The 15,956-nt window shown below is 39.7% G+C and overlaps 1 protein-coding gene across 1 annotated transcript in view; it reads left to right on the top strand.

Annotated features, from left to right (window-relative positions):
* The window catches only part of CDH4 (cadherin 4), a 1,168,514-nt gene that overhangs the window by 816,801 nt on the left and 335,757 nt on the right, over positions 1-15,956 (top strand). The gene's annotated exons all lie outside the window — the stretch shown is intronic.

The raw sequence follows: 15,956 nt of genomic DNA, 5'->3' as shown, positions 1-15,956 counted from the left end.
GAAAATGACAGAGATTGGAGACAAGTAACAGTGATTTGTAAAGTCATGTCCACCCTTAGAAAACGACAAGATTTTAGGTCTGTAGGAAATTTTGGTGGTAATTTAGTACTACCTCTTCATTTTATAAATGAAAAAATTGAGGCCCAGAAAGGGAAAATCATTTGTTGGAAGTCACATGATCGTTAAGAGACAGGATCTGATGTGCAGTCTTCATAATCCAAGATTCCTTGTTCTTTCCCCTCACCCACAGGGCTCAGGTGTCTCAACAATAATGCTGCAGAGAATTGGCACACTTCTTCTCAGTTTCATTCAGCCAGTGGACTGGGGAGCAACCGAGAGACTCACCATGAGTTCCCTTCAGTCACCCCCTTCTACTCTACATCTATCCATTCCAAAGTATGCCATATTTTGTTATTTGTTTCATCTGTGTCAGATTCTTTGTGGCCCTACTTGGAGTTTTCTTGGCAATGATACTGGAGTGGCTTGCCATTTCTTTCTCCAGCTCATTTTACAGATGAGGAAATGGAGCCAAACATGGTTAAGTGACTTGCTCAGGGTCACACAACTAGTAAATTCTAGACTAGATTTGAGCTCAGAAAGATGAGCCTTCCTGTGCCATCTATGCAGCTAAATAAATGTATACAACTTATACCTCACTCATCAAGAGAGAAAACCTTTGAACACGGGAGATACCAAGTTTGGATAAGAGGGAATCCTTGTGTTGATGGAGTTTATAAGCCAATAGTGTTGCATTTAGCTCTGTAGTCAGTGAGCCTTTAATTTGTACCAAGTGCTCTGAAAGAGGGAATTGAAGGAGCATTCAAAGTTGATGCCTTTATTCTAGCTCACTCTAATATCACACACACACACACACACACACACACACACACTCATTACTTGGTGGTCCTTACAGAAGAGACATTTAATAACATGTTGTCACTTTGCCACGGGGGAAAAACCCAACAGCTATACAGCTTGGATTTATGTTATAAGCAGAACCCCCTATGCCATGGGAGGAAGGCTTGACTCTTTGCCACATATCTTTAAGAAACCAAAGGCTATTTAAGAAAATGGTCTGTCACCCATTGCAATCACTGCTCTAAGTCAAATTAGGTCTTTACGACATGCTGCTCTGGGTATGATATACTCTAGAATTTCTTTCCATGAGGTCACTCTCTGTGGGGCACACAACTCATTTCATTTGGATAAGTGCGATGTGATAGACTGAAGGAACAGTAGCAAAGTATCAGGATGTCTGCGCTTGATTGGCATCTCATATATTCATGAAAATGTCTGCTAATCTCTAAACCTTTGGTTCTGTGCCCCTCCATCCACTCCTATCTAAAACCATTCTCTCCTTCCTCAAATACTCTGAATCTCCCCCTTTGTTCCTTCATTCCTTACTTATATGTGTACACATACTAGGTTCTTAATAGGATGTGTGCCCCTTGACAGTACAGAATAGTTTATTTTTGTCTTTTATCCTCAGTACCTACTAAAGAGTATTGCATCATATATGTTTTAAAAATGTTTATTCAAGTAAATTGTATCTCTAAAATGGAGATAATCATACCAGCTCTACCGTAACTGCTGAGTTATTGAGAGGGTCCCATGAAATAATCTAAGAGAAAAGTCTTGTAAACCAGAGTCATCCAACATAAGCTATTAAGATAAAAAAAGCTGTTATTTATATTGTAGATTATGATCGAAAATGCATGTAATCTTCCCTGTCTCTGTTCTGTCTTTCTCTGTCACTCTGTCTCTCTGTGTGTCTCTGTCTCTCTTCCCCATCTATCTCTGAAATGCACTCAGACCCCTTATAAAAAGAATTTCTTCTAGAATAAAAACTTTTTTTCTTATTGGTTGAAAGGAACTGGAGATATTTAGCCTGAAAAAGAGAAGGAATGACAGGTTAGGGCTGGGGAGAAGGATAGTTCTCTCTTCAGCAGTTTAAGGGGCTGTCAGGTAAAGGGAGTTAAAACTTGCTCTTCTCGGCCTCAAGTACAGAACCAGAAATGATAGTTCAAAATTACAGAGGCTTTCTATAAGAAAAGACTTCTTAACAGTTTGAGCCTACACAAAGAGAGATGGACTACCTCAGAAGACAGAGGTACTATGTCACTAGAGGTCTTCAAGTGGAAGCTGATGACTCTTTGCCAGCTGTGTTCTAGAGGAGATTTCTACTCAGGCATGATGTGGACTAGAAGGCCCTTATGGATCTGAGATTCTGTGCGTATTGAAGTGACGTTGGCATAATGACAAGATCACAAGTCAGGAGATATGAATTCTGATTGGAGCTCTACCACCTGACTTTGACTAAGATCAAAAGATGGAGATATCAAGTGGAAAGGACCCCAAAACTCCATCTAGTCCAAGCCCTTATTTGTGTGGCTTTGAGCATAACACTTTCCCTCTCTGGGCTATGGATTCCTCATTTGTAAGCTACGGGTCATAATGGCTGCACATGACCAGTAAATGGCACAGCAAGGACTTAGACTTTTTAACTACATGGTCTCTTCACCTTCTCCTCTAATGATGCTGATCATGTTAGGATGATACTAATGCCTAGGGCGTTAGAATTAAGGGCAAGTCTTGATCTGTAGGAGCAATATCCTAACTTATTTTTCTTAGGAATTCCTCCATATTCAACAGGTCACAAAGCCAATATTCCTCAGGCTTTGAGGTGGTGGTGGTTGTTTTCCAGAAGGCCATCTTATGAATTGATTGAGGAATGTTTGTTAATATATGCACCGTAGTGTGATTTGGTCACAGAAACTCATCATGCTGTGAAATTACCTTTTTTTCAAGAGATTTATAAAGGAAACACCATTTACAGTAACAAGCCTGCTTAGGGTTTGCTAAGAGGGAGAGTGGCTTTTCCTGAGGTGTGTTGACGAGTCTTGCCTGTGATTTTCCTGGAAATTTTTTCCTGAGGAAGTATAGCAGGAGGGACTAAGTTCAACCTCAGTAAACAGTGCCACCAGCCTCCCCCTGGCTCTGAAGCAGAGGTGACACACATTATGTAAAATGAAATTGAAGGAAGTAAAAACAGATTATCCTAACATACCTTTTCCTCCAGGCTGGGGACTATTCAGAGCATCTCTGCAGCAGCCTAGCCTACACTGACTGGAGGATATCTGTCTGGGCCACTGATTCTGTGCCAGGCATATCAGAAAACAAAAATTCCGGTTTCTCCTGTGTGTACAGAGCGAGGTTTCTGTCATGATTATAATGCAGCTTCCTGGAGAAACTGGGAGTGGGAGGTGGGGGATGGAGCAAGAGGTAGCTAGAGACGAGCAGGAACAGGGAAGAAGGGAAATCTCTCATTAGCACCATTTGAAAACCTTTTGGTATTTTTAGGCAACAAAGCAACAACTAGGTCAAGGCTGCCAGAGCTCTATCCCAAGGCACTAAAAGTTAGAAGGCACCGACAGCATTTGTATCTTTAACAGATAGAAACAATTGACTTTAATACTTGGGTAGCAAAAATAAAGTGGTTGAAATATAAAGTTATCACCTAAATTTTTCCCCTACCCTACTCTGCTTAGGGGTCTGTTTTCCTGCCACAGGGCAGTGTCTGTTGAATGTAATGTTTCATTTATTTTGTAAAATGTGCACAGGCCTGCCAGTTTCCATGAGGCCTCACTGAGTACATACTATGCACCCAGACCTGTTAGGTACATGCACGCATGGATGCGTGTCCGCTCACACACTCTCTCTCTCTCTCTCTCTTTCTCTCTCTGTGTCTGTCTATCTATCCATCTATCTATCTATCTATCTATCTATCTATCTATCTATCTATCTATCTATCTATCTGTCTATCTATCTCTATGTCTTTGATTAAAGCAGATCAACCCAGCAAACACTTCTAATGGCGTCTATCACATTTCATATCCACAATCCCCTTCTTTCTACTGAAGAAGAATATATGTTTCATTATCTGTTCTCTCGAACTAAGATTTTTTGTAGCAACTCAAGAATTCACAAAATTACAAAATCTTTTACAAAGAACTTCAGAGGTCATTTAGTTTGATCTATACCTTGAAAAGAGTCATCTTTACAACATACCTAAGTGGTCATCTAGCTTTTCCTTGAAGATTTCCATTGTGTGTGTGTGTGTGTGTGTGTGTGTGTGTGTGTGTGTGTGTGTGTGTGAAAATGGGTGAGAGCAACAGGGAACCTCCTTTTCATTTTCAGACTTCTCTAATTAATACACTGCTTTAAAGTATGCAAAGTACTTTACGGGTATTATCTCATTTGATCCTCAGAGCAACCTGAAGTAGGTGCTAGCATCCTCATTTTACAAATAAGGAAACTAAGCATAAAAATGGTTAAGTTATTTGCCTCAGCTCACATCCTTAGTACCTGAGACAAGATTTGATCTCACGTCTTTCTGATTCCAAGGCTATCATTCTATACATTGCACTACCTAGCTATTAGAAGGCCTTCCCTTCATAAAGCCTAAGTTTTGTCTATTTGCTACTACTTAGGTACCAAACTGTGTATTTGCTATTTAACTGAGAGATGTCCATTATATACTTCTCCCCATCCCCTGGTCTGCTCTTCCTCAAATTAAACATACCTAGTTCTGTCAATAAAGCTTTATGTAGTTTAGAGTTGACTCCTTTACCTTTCTCATTACCCTTCTCAGCATACTCTGTAGCCCGTCCTTGTTCTTGGTAAAATGGGGCAATCAGAACTGAATATAGCTTTCACACATGGTCTCACCAGGGAAAAATAGATCAGAACTCTTATCTCCTTCTTCCTGGAAGCTGTGACACTCTTAATGCAAACCAAGATTGTGTTACTTTTTTTGGGTCCCACATCACACTAACTCATAATAAGCTTCCAGTCCACTAAGCATCCAATTCTTTTTCAGACAAACTGGTTTCTGGGCATGCCTCCTTCAACTTGTATTTTAACTAGACCTGTGAGGTCAGTGGTGTGGGGAGTTTCCAACGAAGGCCTTCTACTGATGAACATTAGGATCATCTCTGTAATGAATAATTTTAGAGAGTTGGCCAGGACACTAGTAAGTTAAGGTATTTGCCCAAGGTTTCATTTCCAGTATGTCTCAGAGGGAAATGATAATATATGTACTTCCTTCTCCTAACCATATGGACCTTGGAGAAACCTCCACCCTGAGGCCCTCCTTTTCTGAGGATTACCCTTTGACCTAGAACAATATTTCAGGAAGGGTCCCAGTCATGCTTCACTTCACTCATGCCTGAGTTTACTCTCTGGATTTACTCTGCTTCTCTTCATTGTCTTCCCAACTAGAGAAATCTCTACCCTGAGACTAGCTCTCCTAATTCAGGACTCCTTACCTGCCATCTCCTCTTCCAACTTCTTTTATGTGTTGTCTTGAAATTAGGGACTGTATTTTTATCCCTAGTCACACCTCTCAGGTAGAGGTGACTGAGCATAGAAGCCAGTACTCAAGGGTAATTAAGCCCAGAATTCATACCTCAGGTAAACTGACCTCTTGACCTCACCCTGCTTGATCCCTCTAGGTGGCACAGTGGATAGAGTGCTGGGCTTAGACTCTATCTTGCTGAGTTCAAACCTGGCCTCAGACACTTACTAGCTGTGTGACCTTGGGCAAGTCACTTAACCCTGTTTGTCTCCATTTCCTACTCTGTAAAAATGAGCAGAAGGAAATGGCAAACCACTCTCATATCTTTGCCAAGAAAACCCAAATGGGATCACAAAAAGTCAGACATAATTAAAATGACTCAACAACTGTCCCTTACCGCTTGCCACCCCACCACCACCACCAGAGGGCAATGTCCCAAGAAGGTGTTTTATGCACAAGCCCAAGGTTTCTTTATGGGCCAGCCTCTCGCTACCCACATCCAATTAAATTCTGTTGACTGCCTAATGTGAACTGGCTTCCAGGGAGAGGATTGCTAGTTGATGGCTCAGTCAATAAATATTTATTAAATTGTAATTTTTTTCAAAAGATATTTTTAAAAATATGATCAGTTGTTTTCTGGAATAACCTAACTAAAAGTATATTGAATGGTCTTTCAAAACACTTTGCAAATGATTTCATAACCCAATTCAAAGAGCTCAGAATCCTCTCTTTTGCCTAGTAATAAACTCTAACCCCTAAACTCCAGAGCTTATTTCAATATATTCATGCATTGTCCTCTGGGGAATGCCATCAACTGCTGCCATGGCCCATAGTGAGGGGTAGTCCTAGGTTCCAGGAAACCATATACCCTCATTTTGACTTTCTGCTTCAGCAATTCCGAATTCTCTGCCCGTGTGCTCACTCTGTTGTTTTTTCCTTCCTGAATTCACTAACCTTTTGGCAAAGAGTAAAAGAAATGTTTGAAGAAATTACAGCAGAGCTATTTCCTACCATTCGGTCTGATATGCCCTCATAAAAGAGGGATTGGAAACCCCTTAGGGCAGTCTGTCTCTCCCAAGGGTAAAATATAAAGAGAAAGGAATGGCTTTTACTAGCAGACAAGGAAACTGATTAAAGAAGAGACTGAGAGTAGGAAAAAGTGAAATAGAATGAGGCACTGAGGGAGATGATCCTGTGTGAAGTTCAACATCATTCTAATTCTTAGAGAAGCTTTAAGGGAGGGGGGAAGGTGCTCCAGGGAAACCATCACCTGATGTCCCGCTTACTAGAGCCTAGATGAACTTGTTAGCTTTTTGCAATCCTAACTAACCCCATCTGCTTCCCCGTTCAAAAAACAAAACAAAACAAAATGCTATAAACCTTGAAGGTTCAGAGTCAATTCTTCTAGAAATATTGCTTGTCCAAGTAAAGCTCATCATAAAGGAGGATTATGCTCTCATATTTACCATTTGCATAAACTGATATTCTCTTTAAAAAGTGGAGAGGGGGAATGGAATGTAGATTAAAGGAAGACTGTCATTCCAACAGAGCCTGGCTGTATTTTCCCTTCAAATAAGAAGTGGAATGTGGATAAATAATGCCTCTGATTGCTTTCAGAGATGGAGCTTGTGTCAGCCTGGCATTCCAGTCATGAGTGGGTTTTTGTATTGCCTCTGCCAGTCATGAACAATATGGAACTTTTTTTAAAGAAGTATTTAATTTCACATAGTAATTACCTATTTGATCGGACAAAAGATTCCATGAATGAAAGTCATTTGCTTGTTTGATGGAAATGGGGCTGAGAGTCACCACAGCTGCAACACTTGTCAAGTGGTTGATTAGATAAGCAACCCCTGATGGTTGGAGAAGAGCCCTGGTTCTTTGGAGAAAAGTTTTAACTTTTCTTCCCTCTGGGTGGGTGGGAGAAAGAGCTCCGAAGAGTGCCTTCTATATTCAGTTGTCAGCTTATACTTCCACTCCCATGAATGTATCCACATGTGTCCATGATAGACATCCACCCATGATCCAGCCAAGCTGGATCTTTTTTTTTAAGAACTAACAATCTGGCTGCAAGTTGCTTAACACCTGCTACTGTTTCACAGACAGATGCAGCAATAGAAATTGTGCTACGAGGACGCAGTAAAGTATCATTTTCCTGAAGCTGATACATGGTATACAGTACAGACAATGATTTGGGCTGCTTGAAATCAGAACTATACTACGAAGGGAGAGAAATCTTATTTTAACTGCCAAGAAACCCTCTAATAATGGGTTGCTAAGAAACTGTTACAGAAGATGATTTTGAAAATACAGTATTTATACAGTACTATTTGAATTTTAGGAGGCCAGTGTAGCTCTCCAGATGGAATGCTAATATTGAAGGTCCTGTGGGCAGCTAGATATATGTACTCAAGCTCAGATACGTTGTAGGGTGGGTTTTCTTTGATTATTTTTTTTTCTTTTTCGCTGCACACAGTAGGAATGGCATTTTGAGATATAGTGCCCTAAAATGAGGTTGGTTCTGAAATGACAAGGTGAATCTTTTGCATTCTAACTATTCAGGTTTAAAAAATATTTCACATCACCAGAGAGCCACAGTCATCAGGATGCTCACAGAAGTGCTGTCTCTGGTTCTGATTTAGTTGGTTTGATGAAATTAACCTTTGGGGAAGGAACAACTAAGAGATATGAGAAGAATAAGAGTTCTAAAATCTCTTAAGTGCATGGAATCAGCCCTTCTCTCTAACTTAGGTCTTTTTGAAGATATTTTATTTGTTTTTATATTACATTCTCTTTTATTATTGTTGTCAAATTCACAAATATTAATATTCTCTCATAGAAAGAGAGAACAGGGGGAAAAAAGAGGATTGCATGTGTTAGAAGCTAGCCTAATGCCAGCACCCTGTTCAGCCTCCAGGCATGACAGAAATGAACTGAGTCATACCCAGATCATTGAAGAGTTAGCAAGAGGAGGTTTACTTTGTCTTAACCAAGCAAGGAAATGCAACAAGGATATAGTAGAACTGAACTGGTGTGAACACAGTTCCCTTATCACTCTATGAAAACGTAGGTCAGCATTGGGGAGTAAGGAGCACTTGGATCCATATGGATACACACCTCAGCAGTTGCAGGCTATTGTGATTCTATGGCCTTCAGAAGTCCAGGGAATCAGAGAGACCCTGAGGTGACTAAGAAGCTGCTTAGGTAGGAGCCAGTCAAGTCCAAAGGAAATTTTTATTGCCTTTTAGGAAAAACTATTTTCTATGGAAAGAAGAGCACTTGGGTCCTATCACACCTTGAATCTCTGTTATGTACAGTTTTTCTTAAAGGTATATAGTAAATTTAATATGATGGTTCCCACACTGCCCTGATTATAGATTAGATTCTAAAAGGCCAAGGTGAACATATAAAAGATATGCCTGTCTCCACCTATGTTTTGAAGCTGGTAGAGGACCCAAAAGTATGGATTACAGAATGGAGTTTGTTAGTTCCCCCCTTCCCCATTGAAAATATGCCTCTTCATGCATTCTCTGTTCTAAACAAGTTGTCCTGTTCGATATTCCTCAAATAGGACATTCCATCTCCCACCCCTTTGTAAGGGATTCTTCACATCTGTAATGTATTTCTTGCCCACTTATACTTCAAAGAAACCCATCCTTTCTCCAAAATATAGCTCTAGCATCACTTCCTACACAGATGTCCCCCGATTCTTCCTTATCTCCCAGGTCTTCAGTTGTTGGCACTCCTTCTCTCTTAAAATGACAATTTGCTGTATTCTTGCTGTTTACTTATTTGCGCATCTGTGATATTACCCAAGGAGTATGAAAATTCTCTGAGAGGGGGAACTAGTTTGCTTGTGTTTCTTTAGTGCCTAGCTCAACAGTGCCTTGCACAATTATTTGTCCAGACCTGGCATTTCATTGGTATAAGGAACTCTGTTAGCCAATACAACTCTGCAGCTGTTCTGCAACTTACAGTCTTAGGGAGTTATCTCAGGACCTTGAGGTTAAGTGAATTGTCCAGGGTCACACAGTCTGTGACAAAGGAGTGACTGAGAGCTGCTTTCTTTTCATCACTCCATGCTGCCAGAACAGGGGTTAGGGAGGAAACTACTGGTAGTAGAATTTGAGAATCAGAATTCAATTCCTACCTCTGATGTTTACTGTGTGATGTTAAACACCATGTTTAACCTCTCTGGGCCTCAGTTACCTCAACTGTAAAACAATCAGTTTGGACTAGATGACCAAATTTAATTTAACAAATTTAAGTTTATTGTATATATAAATAAATTTATTAAATTTAAAATTTAATAAAAGTAATTTTTATTTTCTTCTGTAAGCAAAAAACTGCCTTTTTTCCCTCCCACCCTCAATTCAGAATGAAAGAAAAACAATATCCCCATTGCAAACATGTAGTCAAGCAAAGCAAATTTCCGCATTGGTGCTACACACACACTTTTGTATATATATAAACAGATATGTGTCTGTGTATACAGATGTGTGTGTCTCATTCTGCACTCTGAGTCTTTCACTTCTCTATTAGGGGTGGGGGAGTATGCTTCATTATTGCCTTCTGGTGTTTCAGTTCTAAGAGTTTTTCCAATTTGAGACCTATGATCTTACACTAAATAAATGTTTGTTGAATAGAATCCTCTGTTCTTGCCTGGTAAGATCTGCTTCTTAGATCTGAGGTTCCCCAGGCTAGGAATCTGGCTCATCACCTTTGCTCATTTCAATGTTTTTGCAAGATCTGCCACCATAAGGAGAAAAGGGCTTCTGTGGGTCAGAGGCTGTGTCCTATGTACATTCCCTTCACTAAACCACAATGTGGCACAGTGATTAGAGCACTGTACTTAGAATCAAGATTCATCTTTGGAGTGCAAATCTGGCCTCAGACACTACTAGCTGTGTGACCCTGGGCAAGTCACTTAACTCTGTTTGCCTCAGTTCCTTATCTGTAAAATGAGCTGGAGAAGGAAATGGCAAACCACTCCAGTATCTTTGCCAATAAAATCCCAAAATACAGTCACAAAGAGGCAGAAACAATTGAACAATGAAACATTCTGTTCAATGGCAATTATGCCAAAGAACTCTCAGTAAAGATTAAATATCACTTCATAATTAACAAATGTGTCCTGGCAGAAAGAACTTTCCCATACAAGTAGTGAATACAGTAAGAAAAAAAATAAATGAAGTGATATTTTTAAGACTTGAAGAAATGTAATGGGGGAAAACAATATGGAATGTACTCTGTAACAAGGAAATGACTGGGAAATGACAAGGAAAATAGAAAAGAGCAAAAAGGACATGTTGATCTATACACAATCAGTCTTTGGGATATAGACAGCACTGCATGAAGTTGAATAGAAGAGTGGGAATTTTTAAAGGGCCAGATGACTCAGGTCAACATATCATGCTAAGCCATGTCAATTCATTACTGGGCTTGCAGATATAACTAGGGTACAGAGTAGAATGCTCCCAAGGAACAGTGCACAGTTGGTTAAGTGCCTTCTTAGAGAAAGGATTACCTTTGAAACAACAAGCACAGAACTGAGAAGATTACCAGTCATGGGAATGAACCTTTGATTCACAACAACTTAGTCCTGGATAGAGAAGCGAAAGACTGATGAATGTAGTTAGAAATATTTCTGTTCTATTTAAAGCACGGAAAATTTCCTTTAGAGGAAAGTTGAGTTTACAAGTAGATGTGAGGATTAAGAAAAAGAAGTTAAAGAAAATGAAAACAGTTCCCCCAAAAAATTACCCCTTGGTAACCTTTAAGTGATTCTTTGGGAATGGACTAAATTGATTTAAAATAAAAGGAATAAAACAGGCTTCCTGGCTCTGGTCAAAGACCCTAAGTTTGTTCTTGCTTTCAAGAATATTACATCTTAGCAGGTTACCATGAAATGTGCACTTTAAAAATAGGGACTTTGATTTCTAACCTAAAAGATACAATCTGTTTTCTTGGATTTGTTTCAAGCTTTGCAATGCCAGCTGCATAAAATACTGCTAAGCCGTCTCACAAAGACACATTTATAATCACTATGCCCTGTAGCAGAAAAAAATGTCTCCATTTAGACTCTCATTTTGAGTTCATAGGCACATTAAGGACAAACTTTAGATCTTAATGAGGTGTAGGGTGTTTTTCCCCCTGAGTCCTGTTTTCTGTCCTCCTATAGATCACGCTACATTTCAGAACATTAGGAAAATAAATGCCGAATTCTTAATGTGATTTGAAACAAACAAAATTCTGTATTGCAGGAGAAAAACTTACCATTATATCCCTTCTCCCCCAACTCTTCTCCCTCCCATAAAAAACAAGACTTTTAAAACCCTCATTTCCCCTTTGCAATAATGTATTTCTGTTTCATGTAGGTAAATATCCAAATAGTAAGGATGGGTGAATCTTATTAACATAGAAACTCCTAATTTTATGCAAAAGCTTGCTTTCGAGGTAATAAAGGTGTGGGGGTAACAAAGTGCATAAGAAGTTGGACTTGGGTCTCCAACTTGATATAATGCTGCTGACTTGTGTGTGTGTCCCTCTTTTGGTGTGGCACATCTCTGGGAAAGGTGTAACGTATGCCCCATATTAGCCCCAGTCTTTGGATGGAACTTGATGATGGCTTCAGCATGCATGAGTATCAACAGGACTGGCATGTCACTGCCCTTCAGACGTTAAAAGTAGTGCTTTTGCACCCTTCAAGCAACATACCACTCTCCTTTAAGAGTAAAAGAAAACAAAATAAGAAAGGAAGGAAGGCCTAATCAACTGCTTGGTTTATGTGACCAATATTAATTCGGAGCAGCATGGAGGAAGGAGAAATGATACCTCACTAAAGATCAAAATCCCAGTATGCCAGATGATTAAATATAATTAAATCTATATATACTGTATACTAAGGTGAGTTTGCACGTAAAAGAGGAGAAGCACTGTATGTATAAATTTTATGAAAAAGGCATAATTAAGCATCCAGTTAAGAATTTTTTTCCTTCCCCTGACAGTGAGGAACTATTGGATGAGAATATTGAAACTGGTAACTTGTTTTCTGCAGAAGGTATGAAGTGGTTATCAACAAAAAACCAAAAAGCAAACCTGGACCTGCGATTTCTTTGATATAGAGAGCCCAATGGGAGAAAATCCCCTTTCCTCATGCAGATGAACTTGGGTGCCTGCAACCTGTCATCACAGGGAGCTGCAGTCACACATTCAATCTGGAAGGTGTTGAGGCAGACCTGAAACTGGGTATCTCTGATACAGAACCAGTTCACTATCTGCTATCTCATGCTGCTTCTCACCAACATTTTTATAGCCACATTACTACATATTTACACTAAGACAGATCCCTAAATGGGAACATACAAGTATCTTTTAATTTTTTGAATTTATGAAGCATTTCTTTATTCCTCCTACCCTACGCCCAACTGAAAAAAAAAAGAAAAAGAAAACCCTTGCAAGTAATATGCACATCAAAGAAAGCAACCTCTTATATTGTCTGTATCCAAAAATGAACACAAAAATAACCACTAGCTTATAAACATGAGGTAAGATGAGAATAGCCTCCCCTCAGGACTATATAGTGGCAGAGAGTAGAGAATGCCTTGCTTTGAGAAGGCAGGCTTTGGCTCAGAGTTCACTGCATTAGTATTATGAAATGCCATGGCACAGGTGTGCTTGGATTATCCAGAATAATAATACCCTTATAAATAATAGTATAATAATGTACTACATTAAAGCATTTCCATGTCTTCGCAACTACTCTTTAATACTTTATAGATAAGGAAATTGCAGCTTGCTGAAGTGGTGACCAGACCAAGATCATACAGCCAGTCAGTAACCCAACTGTGTGTTAGAACCCTAGAGTCTGACTCCTAATCCAGTCCATTTAAACTTTTGGAAGGCACTAAATACTTTTGAGAGAAACACCATGGATGAAATGCTAACACAGATTCTCGACAACTCCCTGGCTGCAGTGTGCTTCTAAAAAGTCATGTGGACTCTTTTAGAGCATCAGCAGCAGTTACTGGAGTACTTGCTTTGTGCCTCGTTGTAATGGGATTCTACCCACAGGTGGACGACTGTGTTTCCTATATTAAGCCTGAGTTTTGGCATGTATCTAAACTATCAGCGAACCCATCCAGATTCATGTATAACCCTCCACAGTCTGGAGAAGGAGAAGAGAACAGGGATCACTGGAAAGAAAAAGCAAAGATCTACAAGCACCATAAAATCATAATAAAAGGAGTACAGGAACTCAAACAGATCAAAAATATCAAGCCTTTAAAATCTGGAGTGAAAAGCAGACATTGGGGATCTAGTCCAATCCTTTGAGAGACGAAAAAACTGAGGCTCAAAATGAAGTTTGGACTTGTCTACTCAATAGTAGATTCCTCCAATAGACTGGAAGGCCTCTGAGGTCAGGGACTGTTTTCATTTTATCCTTGTAACCCTAGCATCTAGGGTTAATCAATCTCTCCAATACTGAGTTTCTGGTTTTTTTCTGGAAGGGAGACCTAGTCTTCAGTCTTCTTAGGCTAAGCTTCTTCTCAGATTCTTCCACCTCATTTTTTTTCTGACTTACCCTGTTTTTCATCCCTAAATCCCTCTCTTTCTTCAGAGATTCCCTAATAATTCTCTCCTTCTGGTTGAAAACAGTCTCAGAAGCAACACTGCTTCTAAGCATGTTTGTTTATTTCCAGTTTGTTGTTTGTGTAAACATTGTTTGTTCCTAGGTGACCAGGTGAGTCATTACAGGCTTCTTGGTCTGAATGCCACTGCAGAACAGCAGGCAGGCCATAGTCTCAGAGAATAAATTGAGAATTCAGCTTCTGCATACATAACCTTTAGCTCCTGTATGTCTTCTCATCAATGAGGCTGCAGTTTCCCAGGAGCCATTTCCACCCCCTGCTTCTTGAGGACAGAGCTTTGAATTAGTGCTAGTGATTGAGAAGTAAATATTCTACTATAACAAACAATTGGAGGCCAGGGTTGAAAGGGACTGGAAAAAGCTGACATTATACTGCTCAGTGAATTACACTGACTTTGTATGGAAACCGGGAGCAACTCAATCAAATGAAATCATACCTGCTTCATCCCCTGAAAAACTAATGACGTTTTCCTGACATTGATTTAATCAGCCCCTTCCTTTGTTACCTGTCAGGCATGTTGTCAGTGGAGGAACACCAAAAATTCAAATGAAGAGGAAAAAAAATTCTAACATTTCTATACTCTTAAATGAAAATGGAAACCAAAAAAAAAAAAAAAACCCGGAAAGCAAAGGGCTAAAGGAATGACCTAAATGATTCAGGCTGGAGATGAAGGGTCCCTGAATGTCATTTTTTTGATGTCTGCCCTGATCAAGGTTATAGGACAGTTGCTCAGTTACCCACTTCATTTTGTCTGTAGACATACCCAGAAGAGAATGTAGTAATGATTTTTCATGCTCAGTGAAGATCAAATTTCTGTAGGTCTAGCGCAATGAGAAACCCGTAAAAATACCTAGACGTCCTGCGGATGAGGGGGGCTAGCGGCCACAGAGCAATTATAGAAGGACTGTAAAAAATTTATTCAGTTCCCAACTGGGGAAAACGTTGAAAAAGTTCATACATTTCTGATAGCAGCTTCAATACTTCAAAAGATCCGTGATTCCATTGGTACTCATTCTTCCAATACAGATCTAACCTCTCCATGCCTTGGTGTAGATCCTTTGATGAGTTGCTTTGGGGAGAAAATCATCGTCCAATGACCTCATTCTGGTGAAGAGCTAGGATGATCCTTGGGTGGCAGGCACACAGTGAGTCAAGGGGTCCACAGAATACTTTACCTGTTTGATAGGACCTACCACAGCCTATGTTCCACTGGCAAAGCCTTAGAGAATCCAGGGTTACCCCACACTATGATGAAGACTTGAAGGCTGACTTAAGAGGAAGAGTTTGTTGTTTTTTTTTTTTTTAATGTATTTATTTGTGTTCCATGTAGGAAGTTGATGACCAAATTTCCCCAGATCAAGTGCATGAGCTTCCACGGTAGGGACCGTCTGTGTGGAAGTTTTAATTGTATTGTTCTTTGAAAAGAATCCTCATGAGCTCTGCTCATGAACTGTTCTCAGGGTAAATGGCATGGCTTGCATTTTCGGGAAGATCAATTTTGGGGAGGATTTACTCCTTTTACTGGCCTATAAAAGCAAGTAAACCAACTTATCTAGCTTTTTTTTTCCTTCTCTCTTTTCATCTTTTCTCTAGAGAGATCCTGAAAACAAAAAAAAGTGGGAAGACACCAGCACTACCCCTAGAACTATGAAGGCTTATTTGGAACATAACCGACATACCTTAGTGCTTGTTTGCCTAAGAGTAGAGTTCCTAGACCTCAGCCTCCCACTTAGAGGAGAGGGATTTTCCTGGGCAATGCTAATTTCAGAGGTTGCCTTCTGTTTAACAGCAGAGTCAAGAATTCAATAATCTGGCTTTCTGTTGAGGGAAGGAGATTTTCTAAGGGTTATCTCTGAGCAAAAGAAAAAGATTGCATGAAGTTTACCAGTGCTTAGTAAAGATAACAAGAGGTAAAGAGTGATTTTTTTTTTTTTGAGAAGAAGACCTCA

The sequence above is a fragment of the Notamacropus eugenii genome, chromosome 1 (genome assembly GCF_028372415.1).
Source record: "Notamacropus eugenii isolate mMacEug1 chromosome 1, mMacEug1.pri_v2, whole genome shotgun sequence".
Taxonomy (NCBI): domain Eukaryota; kingdom Metazoa; phylum Chordata; class Mammalia; order Diprotodontia; family Macropodidae; genus Notamacropus; species Notamacropus eugenii.
Note: the sequence above shows the minus strand (reverse complement) of the source record. Positions and strands in the feature narration are given on the sequence as shown.